This window comes from Lathyrus oleraceus, chromosome 3 (assembly GCF_024323335.1).
Source record: "Lathyrus oleraceus cultivar Zhongwan6 chromosome 3, CAAS_Psat_ZW6_1.0, whole genome shotgun sequence".
NCBI classification, from domain to species: Eukaryota; Viridiplantae; Streptophyta; class Magnoliopsida; order Fabales; family Fabaceae; genus Lathyrus; species Lathyrus oleraceus.
In genome coordinates, this window is record NC_066581.1 from 131,645,909 (window position 1) to 131,662,474 (window position 16,566).

The window sequence follows — 16,566 nt, forward strand, 5'->3', positions numbered from 1 at the left end:
ATCTTGAAAAACTGCCATGAACAATGCTTGGTAATCCTGGCTTTGGATACTTAGAAAAGTTCTAAGTCATGGGACAAATGGATGAAATTGAAACACCCTACTTTCCACGACCATATCTTGGGCTATGATGATCCAAATGTCTTAATCTTGGTACCTATTTGAAGCTTGGATGGAGGAGAACAAAATCCATGTTAAGGCCAACTTGGTTTGGAGTCTTGATCATGTAGAACAAAGGTCGTGAAACTAGTTGTTCACTAAGACTAAACTTACCAAAAATAGTAAGTTTCAAAACCCTAGTTTCCAATTTAAGCAACTTTCCATAATTCTTGATTTTTGATGAATCTCTTAACTTTTATTGATCAAATTTCACACATAGACCAATTTTGACTTGAGGAACACAATATTGACCAAAAAGATCAAAAGTTGACTTTTTAACCTGCCTAGTTGACTTTTCCCCAATTGAATCAAACCAATAATCATTTGAACAATTGAACCCCTTATGAATGGAATTAATGGTCAATCCTCTACTCATACACACTTAGGGACACATAGAATACCATGGAATCAGGTCTTGCTTAAAAAGTCAAAAATAAACTGATTTTATCTCAAACCCTAATTTTGAGTCAAGAATGACAAGATATGAGTTCACATCTTCAAAACATTGATCCTCCTAGGGAAGGTGGAAAAAACTTTGGAACAATGGGGTCTGTTACGATAATATGATGAAGATGATTCAAAAGTGGCCCATGAATATGCCACATACTGATATAGTCAACAGTTCTTGCTCAGGGATCCAAAGATAGGAAAGTGTGATCCAGTTCTATTTTCTTACAACTCTCATTCAGCTGATAAAGTAATGGACCATTTGAGATGTCCTGGGGCATGAGGAAACCCTTGTGGCTTGAATCATCAAGAGGTTGAGGGTACCCCACCTTCCTTGCACTGATTGTCTCTTTCTTCCTTCTAAAGCTTGAAGGAAACCCCAAAATGGATGTCTTGATCTCAAAACCATAGAACCAATGATATGCATGAATGGATGTGATGATAAAACATAAGTCAACTATAGTCAAGAAGAAGAGGGTAAATTTTGGCGTACAACAATGGTGTTAAGGTTTATGAAAAGTTAGAGATAGGTGGATGAAGGTGATGATGATAAGAAGTTTTTTTTAGTGAGTTGTACATGTTTTTTTTGTGTTTCCTCTCTTCTCTATGTCCCAATCAATTTATATGGATTATATTATTAAACCGAGTTATTTCTTTTGATCTGTTTTATAAATTAGTTTAGGAAATTCTTAAAGGGGTTGAACTTGCTTTGATGAAGATGATTTTGTGTGTTTTGAATGTTGTTAATTGGGACTGAATCTTGAATGTATGAATTGTGTAACTGTTTTTGGAATTGGGACCTCCTAATTTCTAAACAAAATGGAATGAATAACAAGAATTACAAACGATTTTTAAAAAAAAAAATTACTATATGATAATAACTACTAATAATATATATTTTCAATTTTCACAATATAAGATAATAAGTATTTTTTCAATTTTCCCTTATAATAATAATAACTAATAATTAAAAAAAATTATAATAATGATTAAAATTGACTAAAAATAACAAAGGATTTTTTATTATTTTTTTATAATAACAATGACTAATAATATAAATGACAAAGTGTTTTTTAATTTTATTTTCTAAATAAACTAATAAAGTAAATAAGGGTAGTAAAAATGATACTAATAATTTATTAACCTAATATTAGCAATTAAAATAGAAAAATAAAAAATAAAAAATGATAGTAATAAAAATGATATTAATTACTTAAAACAATACTAATAATAAGAAAAATAAGTCTAATAATTTAATTCTAATAAAATAAAAAGGTGAGAAAATGATGAAAATTAGAGGCAAAGAAAAACATAAAAGGGGAGATTTACACTCAAGTCTTCACCAAATGGGTTATTATGTTTATTTAAAATAAAATAGAATCAAAGAACGCTTATAAGAGTTTAATTTTGATTTTTTTTTACTATTTTTACAAATACTACTAATAACATTTTTTGGACTTTTTACTCTATTTTAAATAAAAATGCATAAAACTAGAAAATAATATTTATCTAAGAAAATGTTTGATTAAAAAATAAAAAATAAAAAATAATAAATAAAAAAATAAAAAAATAAAAAAATAAAAATGCAATTTATTCTGATTTTGTTAAAAATAGAAATAAAAGGTAAAAAGAGGAAAAAGTGGGAAAACTAAGATTCGAACCAGAGACCTCATGATTGTACCTCCTCAAATTCTCACTTTACTACCAAATGGGTCATCTCATTCATTTGAGATAAAATACGACTAAAATCCATATAATAGTATAATACCCAGACAAAATTAGGGTATGACAGTTGCCCCTATTTAATTACCCTTCGACTCGAGCGTGCGAGGGATGAAGTCTTCGCATATTCGTGGTGGAGGATAATTAAATACAAGAAGACCCCAATTTAGTCTTCTTAAGAGGAACATGATGGTGAAATGATTTGTATGAAGGAATAACTTCGCTGAGGATATGTGGGCAGACATCCGCCCACAAGTTAATGTTGTTCCTTTGAATCTTGATTTTTCCTTGATAGGACTTGGAATGTTTTTAGATCTCTTATTTGGATGTAACAACTAAACCTAGTGGGAATGGGATAATAGGTAACATATGATCGTCCTCATCCGATGGGGCGGGGGTTGATGAACATGGATTGATGGGTCACATAAGATGATTTGCTGGGGATGCATGATATTGCTCACACTTTGCAAGGTTGCTTATGATTGGATTGGTGGATACATGAGGTTTCTCACACTTTGCAAGGTCGCTTATGATCGAATTGGTGGATACGTGAGGTTGCTCATAATTTGCAAGGTCGCTTACGATCGAATTGGTGGATACATGAGGTTGCTCACATTTTGCAAGGTCTTTTACGATCGAATTGGTGGATATGTGAGGCTGCTCACGTTCGATACATAAGGTTGCTTACGGTTGAATGGTAAAGAGATGTGTGAATCTTCTCACACTTGTAAGGTTGCTTAAAATTGACTTGATGATGGATACGTGAGGTTGCTCACGCTTGATACGTAAGATTGCTTATGGTTGAATGGTGAAGAGATGTGTGAGGTTGCTCACACTTGTAAGGTTTCTTACAATTGACTTGATGATGGATACGTGAGTTTGCTCACGCTTGATACGTAAGGTTGCTTACGTTTGAAATATGGTTGGAGATACATGAGATTGCTCACATCTGAATGGTTGAAAATTATGTAAGTCTGCTTACGTTTTGAATTATGGATGGGTGCATGAGGCTGCTCATACTTCATAAGGTTGCTTACGAATGAATAATGAGATGCGTGAGGCTGCTCACATTGGATTTGTAAGGTTTCTTACGTTTGAATGGTTGTTGGATGCATGAGGTTACTCATGCTTGTAGTGTTGCCTAAGATTGAAGTATGGAAGATATGCATGAGGCTTCTCACGCTTAATACATAAGGCTTCTTACGTTTGAAATGTTGTTGGTCTCTCGAACGATCCTATGTTGGGGAATGTTCTAGAAGAAATCCTTGGGGAAGGATTATTGGGGAGCATGTTGTAGACGAGAATTTATGAGGAAGTCTATTAGGGAAGTTTAGTGAGCCTACTTGCTGAAATAAGCTTACTTAGGGATTGTAACCAGTTCAGCTGGGGAATCTCTATAAGATAGGCTCGCTGGGATCATTGGTAGGAAAGAGATAGGCCTAGTCGAAGAGCTGTCACCGACTTGGCTGGGGATTAATTTTGTTTTTTAGGCATCCTGGACCTTTATGTTATTCCATGCACGTTTTGTTGTACATGTATGTTTTGTTATAGAGTTTGGAATTTGTATGGTGCGATATTCCATATTCATGGATACGCCATGCACGAATTGATGAATGAGTGAGATATTGAAATGTTTTGTCATATGGGAACTGGGATTTGAGATGATTCGCTAGACGGGAACTGGTCTTAAAGTGATTCTCCGGACGGAAAGTGGACTTTAAAATTTGACCACTAGACGGGAACTGGTGAAAAAGATTTGGTTGCGAGACAGGAACTGGTCTTTAAGTGAATACCATCCGAGAGATGGATTCGACTGCCAGATGAGAACCAGACTTTATCTGCTTACCAGACAGGAAATGACCTTAGAATCGAATGAGTTTCGAGCGAGAATCTTATTATGAAGAAGAAAAGGGTTTTGAACTTCGTCAGACAAGTACTGGCCTTTGTGGGTGCCAAACGATGTTTAGGCTTTGATGGTTTTTCAAGGTATAGTGTCGGTAACTGATGGTCTTTAGGAATGAGGGTGAGTGCCTCCACATGACTCATGTTATGCATGATGATTAAGATTTATTTTTAGGTATGAAGTAGGATGATTGATTATGCGAAATGTGTTAGAAATGCATAAAGTATGATGACTGAAGTGTTGTCAATGAAGGTTGGGTTTCAGGGTAAGCGCCAAGTATGGTTGGAATTTTTGTAAGATTGGGATTTTGAGAGGTACCAAACAAGATTGGGTTTTTTGCAGATGGTTATGTTACCAGGCTTTCTGAGGAGGCTTGATTTATGTAGTGGGAATATGCCAGATGAAATAGCATGGTTTGATGTAAGCATGATTGATTCATGAGGATGATTTATGTGATGTTTTAACAAGTGTCCCTGGGGGGGGGGGGGGGGGTCGTGGATGGTTACGACTTAGAGAGGCCATTTGTGCAACTAAGATATATATCAAAAGGGGGTAAGGTGTTGTGCTATCATGCCCTTCGAATACTCGTTTCGAACTCGATGGTTGCTGATGTGCAATAGATTTTACTTGAGAAACTTGAAAGTGTGGAGAGGACCTTCCCCTCTGTATCCTATCTTGCCCCGGTCTATTGGGTGTTTCTAAGAGATTAGTCTCAGTACAAGTTATAAAGCAATCTTGCTGTAAGGTGACTTTGAGATGGCTTGCCCCAATATTTGATTCTTGAAGTGTTATGCCCCCAATTTATTGATCCGTCGAACGATTTACCACTGATTCACCGATCTTTGAAGGATTGGATTTACCATTATTTTAAGGTGGCTTGCCCCAACTTGGCCTTGAAGAGATTCACTCTTGGATGACCAACTCTTAGAATGGCTTCTTTTGTTTGACCCTTACAATGATCTTCCCTAGTATCTGAATCTTTGAAAGGTATGCCCTTGAATAACTAGTGCTTGGAGGTGTGACCCTAGGTTGACCCATTCTTGGAATGATTTTCCCCTGGTCAATGGAATATTCATATGACGTGCCTCTATGATCAATAGGATTTTCCCCTAGTTAGCATAACCTCTTATGTGCTTTAGTTAGGAGTGTCTTGAAATGGTTAGCCTTTGATCAAACCAATGCTAAAATTTCCTTAATGCTAAGTATTAATTTGCAAGCAAAATTGTTCTCTTTTTTGAAAAGTAATTCTAACGCAATGCACATGCTAGTTTTGAAATCGAAAATCATTATGGAAAACAGATGTGATATGTAGGTGGATGATATTTGGCCATGAGATTGACACAAATGAAGGTGTGAAAAAACAATATGGTTAGTGATGATTTAACAAACATTCAGAGTCAATTTAACGCAAAATTTGCTAAGTATGCTTTCATAGTGAACCTAGCTTAAATTATGACTTTTGAAGGTTGTAAGTGGCCTGGTTCACGGTTTAAGAAACAAAAGATATAAGGCTCAAATTTTAATTTTAACCCACCTCATTCTTCTTCTCCATTCCTAAATCCAATTAACTAAACAGATGCGCTCAGTTTACAAGAAAACTTTGGCAGTCATGGTTATGAAAGAGATATAATGGTTTAAGAACCTGATGAGATCTTTGAGGTGGAAGTCACATAGTTCGACTTACAAGCTTGTTTCCATTTTTCCTTTTTCTTTTCTTTTCTGCTTTTGACCCCTATTTTTGCATGGACCCGTTTTTTTGAATTTGCGGCCCATTAAGATGCTCTAACTTTTGCCTAAGTCAACTTTTTCGGGTTTTTTAACTTCTTCTTTTTCTACTTAGCGGGTTCTTTTTTTTGGAACAAATCTTCAGTTTTTGCTTTTGGTTTAGAATGGTTGTGAATGCCATGTTGACTTTTGTGAACTTTATGTTCATTGTTTCCTCTATGACGAATGGTGTGAGAAAGAAGATGTGGTGAGCTTTATCTTCATTGTTTCCTCGATATTCAATGATGTACGTGAGGAAAAAGATGTGCTTAAACCTTTTTTCTTAGATAGACTGATTCTCTTGCGATTAGAATGCATCATTGAATTAATTTAAATCTACCTGCCTCGGGTTAAGATTAAGGTTTTTTAGAAAATAGAAAGAATACCGACTTCTGGCTCGAGGGGGTTGACTATGGATTAACTCCTTATTTCTTCAGAGTTTGAGGAGTGAAATAATGCCTTACATCGTCAGCTAGATCTTATCATTAAAAGCATACGTCATCAAATCCAGTTATTTTAATTATATCATTCTCCCCCTAAGTTTGTTAATAGGTGAAAAACGAAACAAAAAGGCATTGATTTTGTTTATTTTAATGATTTTTATGATGTCATAAGAATGAGTGAAAACGAATGGGTTGATTCCAAAAATGCATGATCATTTTATTATAATTACTTTTCAAAGAGTACCAATTTTAAATACAAACAACACTTAGCAAAAAGAAATTACAACTCGAAATGATAAAGTCTATTGATCCTAGGGGTGGCCTTCCTTGTTGATCCACCGACTTTAGGAGACACTTCTTTGAAGTTCTTGAACTTGTAAAGATAAGGGGTGACCGTTCACCAATGGGACACCTCTTACGAAGGTCAACTGCAGATCTATCACGTTCGGGGTTCTAAAAGAGGTCCCTAGAGTCATGGATCAAGCTCAAAGTTTCATCATGAAGAAGTGCTAGCTAACTCATGAAAAAATCTTTGAACTGATCTACTCCAGGAAAAATCGTCATCAAAGACCCCACGGGATGAAAACCTCAGTGGCCAAGACAGGATGACTCCTTACTTAACTTATGTGTTTCCTCAAGCTCGGGTATAGAGATTGCTCTCAAATAAAGATAAAACCCATGAATGTTAATGCAAAAGTATAAATATAATAAAGAAAATAGCAATAAATAAATAAAATAATGCAAGAAAGAATAACAACAAGTTAAAGAATGAAAATAAGAATAAAATAGATAAACAAACAACCCTAGAACTAAAGGGGAGGCTAGACTCTCTTTAGGGAATGTTCCTCAGCAAAGTCGCTAGTTGTCGCAGCTGAAAAAATCACAGAGTCGCCACCATATTTTATTCATTCCTAAGGAATAGGGGAAATAATGATAAAACCCTAAAGGGAAGGATAAGACGGTCATCACAACCAAATATGGGTTCGGGAGTCGATTAAGTAAGGGGAAGGTGTTAGGCACCCATCACTTCTGTTGTACTTAACGGGAACCTTCTCTAATTCTATGGTTGATTGTTTGCTAAAGGTATACATGTCATTCTTATTCTTATTTCTTGCTTTTATTCATTTACAAAGAGATGAGGCATATACAAAAGGGTAAAATAGGAAAATAGTTAGTTTTAGGTTCGGAAACTCGCCTTGCTTTCGCAACCTTGTTCCTACGTATTTCTCATTGAATGATGAGAAAAGTCAGAGTCATCGTAGTTCGCAGGTTTGTTGGTTGATTGATTTTAGTTTGAAAAAAAAAAGTTGGCTTGGTTTAGAATTAGATGCACGAGGGCAAAAAAGGATGAATTTGTCGCGCAGGTGAAATGGGAAATATTTATCGCACGGAGCAAAAAAGGATTTGATACGTGGTGTGGATTTTAATCGTGTTTCGAATTGTGAAAAATATTAAGTTAAGTAAATTGTCAAAAGAATGTCTAATTATGTATAGGGGTCTCGTAAATTATTTATAAGTGGTGAATATTTAAATTTAATATGGTCATGGGTTTAAAAACATGTACAAATTGATTGCTTTAAATAATCTAATAATTATTATTATAATAAAACAAGTTTTGCAATTAAAAAAAAAAGACTAACCTACATTAAAAATAACGAGAAAATCTAATGAAACTAATTTCAATATATTTTGGTATTCTTATCTTAATCAAGATTTTAAATGACTAAGCAAAATAAGTAATGTGAAAAAAATATATTAAATAAAAGGGTTAATTATCATTTTTTGCAATTTATACTTTAATTAAACATAATAAAATAATAACTAATCAAACAAATGAACATTAAATAAATAAATAAAACGAATTAAAGTTGAGATGCATCGAATCAAAGTGGTGTGAATAGAAATAGACTAGGCCCAAGGCCCACTTCATATCTCTAAAACCCTAATCCAAATTAAAAAAAAAAGTAATAATAAAACAATAAAACAAGTAAAGTAAAATAAAGAAAAGATAAAAAAAAAAGTAAATATGAAGAAAGAGAGAAATAAAAGACGTTGTTAAATAAAAAAGGGGCTCCCTCTTTGACTTTGACTGGCCTATAGCCACTCGACATGTGGCAGAGGAAAATAAAAAATAAAAAAATAAGATGCACATTAGCATTAACGTACACATATGACCCCTTTTCTCTCTTTTCTTTTTCTACTGTACTACACAAAAATTCCTTATTCTCTTGTTCAAACAAGACAATATTTATCCATGAAATTCTTCTCTCATATTAAGAGGGTGAATTTGTTTTGCCTTTTTTTAAAAATCATTTTTATAATGTTACATATTTTAATGTAAAAAAAATTTACAAAGAAACTTTTCATAAAAGCTTCAAATGAAAATTTGATTTGAATAGTTATTTTTAAAATGTTATTTTAGGTATTTCATCATTTTATCGAAACTTTTTTTGGATCTCAAATTTTTAAAAAATCACTTAATTTTGAAGCTATTTCAAATAGTTTTTTTATAAAAATCATTTTTAAGATACAAATTTTTGAAAAAATTGTGATTTTGACTATGTTTTGATCTTCAATAATGTATATTTATATTATAGAATGGACAATTCAATCTTTTAATTTATAAAAAATAAATTTAGAAAAATTTATAATATTTTGAAAAACATTTTTGTAGAATCCATTTTCAAAAATTCAAAGAAAAAATCCATTTTTTTAAAGCTAAAACAAACTGACCCTAAATAGCAGAATAATAACCACACAAAAAAATACAAATCTAAAAACGAAGGAAAAAAAAAGAGAAGTAGTACGACGGGGAGTTGTTCCTTGTCATCGGAAGAGCTGCATTTGCAGCAGCTTTGTGTGGTGGCTCCGATGATTTCTGGGGATCCTACTAGTGTGGCTCAGAGGAGTAATAGTCGAAGGTGCCTCAGTTTGATTTGTTCAGTTTACTTTTTGTTTTGATTTGATTTTTGTTGAGTTGGGTTTTTTGTGATAATTTGGTAAGATTGTTAGTGATGAATTATTGTGTTGTTGTTAATGTTGTTGTGTATTATTTCCAAGTATTTTTTTATAATTGTTGGATTAGCATGAAGATGATGATGAGTGGGGTTTATGTCATTGAGAATTTTGTCAATGAAGGGGGTGGTAGAAATGATGAAGATTGAAGGGAGTTTGAAGGTGAATGGTGAAGTTTGTGTATGAGTTATGGTGTTAAGGTTTGTGAAAAGTTAGAGATAGGTGGATGAATGTGATAATGATAAGAAGTTTTTGTTAGTGAGTTTTACATGTTTTTTTTGTGTGTCTCTTCTCTTCTCTATGTCCCAACCAATTTATATAGATTATGTTATTAAAACGAGTTATTTTTTTTTATCTGTTTTATAAATTGGTTTAAGAAATTCTTAAAGGGGTTGAACTTGCTTTGATGAAGATGATTTTGGGTGTTTTGAATGTTCTTAATTGGGACTGAATCTTGAATGTATGAACAAAATGGAATGAATAACAATAATTAAAGTGTTAAAGGACCTTAGGTGATGAAGATAACTTTTACAAATAAGTGTTGTTAAATGGAATATTGGGACCTCCTAGATCAAACAATGTCAAAGGAACTTAGACAAAAAATTTCACTATTTTTAAAAAGTTATAAGTATTTTTAAACAATTAAAAATATGCATAAAAACATTTAATTCATGAAAAATATCAAAATTAATCCAAAAAATAATTTTAATTCAAAATATGGAAGAGAACAATAGTTAAAGATTTTTGGTGAAAGTCTCATATTTTTTGGATTAAAAATGAAATTTCTATGAATTAAATAAAACAAGTGGATTAAATGGAAATTCAGAAAATACAAAAAAACAAGGGCCATCAGATCTCCCTCATTAATTGAGGTGGCATATCTGATGGCCAAGCGTGCGCGTTCCATGATGCACTGTGCGTTGCAAACTTGGTATTTAAAAGCAATGAATCAAATTAAAACGTGGGATGATGATCAAAGGGTTCTGGACATGCCAATACACCACCGGAGTTAGGGCTCTGGTCATCTTCTCAGGTGGACCTCACCGGACTGGTCCACCATAAACCAAACAGAAAATGAAAAATGAGTACATGTTTTTGAAGGAAAAACGCTCAGGAGCACGAATCTGACCTTCATTTCTTCCAATTCCAAGTATATTGAAAGATACATGGATTTGAAATTTGAGGTTCATGATCTGAGTTGCTTTGATTGGACCTCGAAGCAACTCAATCTTGTTTCCTTCATTAGTAGGACTTCATCCAACCAAAAATCAAAGAGAGTGGTGAAGAATTGAGAGAGAATCAAAGAGAGAAAGTTTCTGAAAAATTACCTTCGAGTAGCTTGAATCTGGCTTGATCTTGCTTTCAAATGGCCTTGGCTCGACTCCAGAAGCTTGCAGGAAGTGAATTAAATGAAAGAATGACTTGGATTCTTGACGTTTCAATCTCAAAATAGAAGGAGATTTGAAACTCGATTTCAAGTAAAATCTTCAAGTTTATCCTTTAATGGAGGTTAGGGAGGCAAAGATTCAAAGTTTGGGCAATCAGGGATCTCCTCTCTGATCACAATGGCCTTGTATTTATAGTGTATCAAGTTGCTTTTCACACACTTTGAAAATTTGCAAATTTTAGCAACTTTGGTGCATGGATGCATGGGCAATGATTTAGGCCTAAGGAATGATGCATTTCAACTCCAATTCAGGCACATTGAGTACTGGAACCATAACATCTAAGCATGCAATAGGAAATGATTATTTGAATTCAAATTTTACCAAAACAAACCTATGAAAGGAACCATGTGCAAGTCCTTCAATCCTAGTCCAAATGAGGTGATCTAGGACTTTTTGGAAAGTTGAGATCAAGGGGAATAACTTTCATGTTGAACACGTTTTCATTGGAAGCTTGGATCATGATTAATTTTGAGGTGGAAGTTTGGAAAATCAAACATATTTGAAAATTTTCTAAGTACCAAGTCATATGTTCACTTCTTCCATCTTGAATAACTTTTTCTATGAGCTTCAAATGGAAACATTTCCTTCATCAATATTGTAGATCTTTCAAACCTCTTCAATTTGGTAATAAAGTTGACCTAATTTGGATTTGGCATGAAGAATTTATGCATTTTAGAAGTTGAGGAAAATTGCTTCTTTAATGGTAATGGCCTAAAATGAACTATAATGTTTCCTCTTGGAACATGCCCTTACAAGTTGAATTTGAAGTTTATCAAAGAATAAAAGTTGGAAAGGACATCTTGAAATTGATCATGAAACTTTGATGGTTTTCATATCATAAACATTGAGCAAGGTATGGTCCTTAGAAGTTGACCTTCTAACTAGGGTACAGACAAAATGACCTATAATCTTTCACCATAAAAAATGACTTTCCATGCAAAACTAGCTCTTTAATTCAACATAAAAGTTGTTTGTAATGTCATAAGGAGTAACTTTTGTCTTGGAATAATTTTCATATGACAAAATTTGTAGGAGATAAGGTCTAGGGAATCCTGGTTTTGACCAGTTGACTTTTTCTAGTCAACCTCTTTGAACCAACTTGAAAACTTGAAGTTATCTTGATCTTTTGGATTCATGGAGGTTGACCAGTTGACTTTTTCTAGTCAACCTCTTTGAACCAACTTGAAAACTTGAAGTTATCTTGATCTTTTGGATTCATGGAGGATAATATATGCATAATATGATATATAATGAAGTATCCCTTGATATATTTGATCAATTGTTGAAGAAACTTATTGAGGAAGTCACACAAGACACCTAGATGAATTAGGGCTTCCAAGGCAAACAATCTTCAAACTCTTGATGCATTCTTGATCAAAATGATAAATGAAGATAATGGGGATCCATATATGATGTCTAGAACCAACTGGAACCATCTCTTGATTGATATCCTTTCATTTAGTGTCTCAAACCCTAGTTGTGAGCTTGATGAGGCATTGGTGGATGCACACACTACCTACAAAAGAAACAAAGTTATACATAGACATATTTTTGGTATTTTGGTTAGTAAATAATAAAAAACAAAGTGTGATACAATCAAATATGCTTGGTGATCTCTCCAAATGAAAACCTAATGAATGAGGGGTAAGGAGGATGCCAATGTGTGATCCCAAAGCCAATGCAAATGATGAAATAGCATGAGGGATCTTAGGATCAAAATTGGGGTCTTACATTGGTTATTGAAGCAATACCAACATATATAAAGATGACTTATTCATTACAAACGGAGTGTATCAAGGAAATCCAGAAACTGCAAAGAGAGTACTTTAATGCAACCGAAAAGCATGGGGGCCTAGGCTTCAGAAATTTGGTTATTATGAACAAAGCTTGTTTATGTAAACTTGGTAGTAAATTGATGACATGGGAGAATATAATATGGTTCTAAGTGGTTAGAGGGAAGTACGATAGAGGAAATAATAATCTTGATGTTGTTAGTGCCATAATTCAAGATTCGAGTCTCTGAAAAAACATCATAAAAATTTGTCCTGCTTTGAAAGATTCAACATCTTGGGATATAGGAAATGGCACGCAAGTTAACATCTCAAATGATTGTTGGATTCATTCTGGTTTAATTTAGAAAGATATGGCAGGAGATATAAAGTTGCAGCATGTGGAAAAAGTGGCAAAATTAGTGGATGGAAATTAAGAGTGAAACCTCAGTTTACTTAACAACTTATTTGACCAGAATATTGTTACATAAATCATAGCAATTCACCCGCCCAGAGATGATCATGGTGATGATGTTTGTACGTAATTTCCTTCATTTGTATATATAATTGTTAGAAAACTTATTCATCACTTTGTAAATAAAATATGATGGGTTGCTAACTTCAATTTAGTGGTTTCTATTCTAACATAACTGCAAGAAGTCATTCATAAATCAAGAATTATTGTTAGGTGTCTTTTTAATACATTATTTATTATGTATATCTTTTTAGCTCACTCAATTGATCAATTAATTTTAATAAAAATGTCACATGAAAGTTTTGAAGACCATCAAAGGTCATTTCTTTTACTAAATTTTTATTCTATATTTTTTTATTTTTTTTAACCATTTAAGAAAAAAATTGTATAATGTTTAATAGTGAATTAATAGTGTTGAATAATGAAACAAATAGTTAAAAAAGAAATATGTGTCTCCAAAGTTCTATGAGAATTAAAGAAAACTACTTCGTCACAATTTTTCGTAAATTGTTTTTGTCAATATTGTTAATATTTTACAATTCTTATCTATACACTTTCAGTATTTTTCGGATGTTATAGTATTAAAAGTTCAAAATAGAACAAAGTGCGTATGGTAGTCAACTTTTGGACATTAGGATTTCATGCAGATTTTATTCTAGATTTCCTATAGATTTTTATTTTCGAGCAATTTTCACCGAAGTTCCAGAAGTTTATCATTTTTGCAGATATATCTAAATTTGTTTTTGTAGGTAATAGTATTTGGATATTAACTTTTGAGCAAATCCTTTTAGTCATTTTCTAAGCGAAATAATATGAACAACATGCTACAAAGTGCATTTGAAACTTAATTTCCGGATAATGGTATTTTCAAACATTTATAGTTTTTGAGTGAAACACTTAGGATGTGGTGAGTAACCATCTTCTACTAATAAAGCTTAAATGGGCCAAATCAAAGCCCTAGAGAATTTTTTTAACTTTTCCATCAGCTTACCCTTGTGAGTTCTATTGGTCTTTCTTTTTGTTCTATCACACAACCAAGACACCACACTCTTGCGATATGTATCCACCTAACCTTCAACCAATGATTTCCAAAACAAAGAAAAACAAATTTGTGTTAGGACTAGCCTAGTCCTAGAGGTTAAGTCAAGTCCTAGACCTTCATAATGTGACAAAATAATGTTTGAATCACACGTTAGAGATGTTGTTTGCGGGTGACTAAAAAAAATACTTTGTTTAATCAAACATGAACAATGGTGTGTGGAGAAAATAGGAGTGGCTACCAAAAAATAAACAACATCAAGCAATAATAACTATCCATTTGCAGAGAAAGCATACAATAACAAAAAAAAAGGGATAAAAAGGAATAAGAACAAACACACAAATATTTGGTTATTAATTGCTTGATCTAGTGTAATTTTTTTTCAAGAGTTACAAGAAATTAGATTCCCATGTTCTCTAAGAAAAATTCTTAATTTCTGCTAGATACTATTTTCACACAATCCACGAGAAGATCCTAAGAGAAACCAATGTGTTTTTAATATGTTTCCCCAACTCATTTAATCACTCAATTAAAGCACATAATTGTTAGCCTTATCATAAAGTCTTGAATCATAAAGTTCAATTTTCAGGTTTCATAAGATTACCAAAAAATGGAATGAAATATTATATAGGGTATATGTGTTGGTGCAAAGGTAGAATAAAAGATGAATATTCTATTAAGAGAATGACGGCTACAAAAAGGATTAAAAGTTACAATGATTGACACCCTATTTATAAGCCTCTAACAAACTTAAATATGAATCAAATCTAATATTTAAATCTAATATCTAACAAACTTAAATATGAATCAAATCTAATATTTAAATCTAATATCTAACAAACTTAAATATGAATTAAATCTAATAATTAAATCTAATACCATCCCTTAATTCATATTCCATCAAAACTTGTAACACCAATTCCATCCCTTAATCTGAGAAATTGATCAGTCTTGATAGCTTTCGTCAGAACATCTGCCAACTGCTTCTGAGTGCTGCAGTGTACAACTTCTAACACTCCCCTCTGAACTTGATGTCTCAGAAAATGATACTTGGTCTCAATGTGCTTGCTTCTCCCATGCAACACTGGGTTTCTGGCAAGATTGTTTGCAGACTTGTTGTCAATCATCAGCTTCAGAGGTTTGTTTACTTTAATCTTCAGATCCTGCAATAGATTCAGAATCCACACAGCTTGGCATGCAGTAACAGCAATCTTACAATTCTTCAGATCAAATCTCTTCAGAAGTTCTAATTCATACTTGAGCTGATGCAAAATAATACCTTTCTCAGAGTATCTGAACTCCATCCCTAGAAAGTATGTCATTTTGCCTAGATCAGTCATTTCGAATTCATTCATCAGAACTTTCTTGAACTTGGCTATCTCCTGTTCAGAACTTCCAGTCAGCAGTATATCATCAACATATAAACATACCAGAGTCATATTTCCTTCAGAAGTATGCTGAACATAGACACCGTACTCCATCTCACATTTCTGAAAGCCTTGCTTCTTGAAAAAAGAATCAATCTTCTTATTCCAAGCTCTGGGCGCTTGTTTCAATCCATATAGAGCTTTGTATAATCTGTACACCATCCCTTCCTGATTCTTTTTCACAAATCCAGGAGGTTGTGACACGTAAACTTCTTCTTCTAATGGACCATTCAGAAATGCAGATTTTACATCTAAATGCATCAGAGGCCAATTCCTGTTAGCAGCTATTGCAATCACCATTCTGATTGTTTCATGTCTTGCTACAGGTGCAAACACTTCAGAGTAATCCAACCCAGGTTTCTGTAGAAATCCTTTGGCTACCAACCTTGCTTTATGTTTGCCAATTGAACCGTCTGGCTTTAACTTCTGCTTGAAAACCCATCTGACGCTGATGGCTTTCTTGTCTTTTGGAAGTTCTGTCAGCTTCCAAGTCTTGTTTCTCTCTATAGCATCAAGTTCTTCTTTCATGGCCTTCAACCAGAGCTTCTGCTTAAGAGCCTCTTCTGTACTTATGGGTTCAGAGTCTACTAACATGGCACACTGAATAACTTCTCCTTCAGAGTCTACTTCAGTGTCTTGCAGCATGTCAAATTCTGCATATCTTCTGGGGATGTTTCTGACTCTTTGTGGTCTCTGAACTTGTTCAGAGTCTTCAACTTCAGAGTTTCTACCTTCAGATGGTTGACTTCCTCCAGAGCTTTGACCATCTTCAGGGGCTGGCATATTTCCAGAGTCTGAATTGCCACTAGAATCTGGATTACCATCAGAGTCTGGGTCATCAGAGTCTGGATCATCAGAGTCTGAAACATCAGAGTCTGGAACATCAGAGTCTGGAACATCAGATTCTGGATCACTATCAGAGTCAGAATCAACGTCAGAGTTTACTCCAACCTCAGAA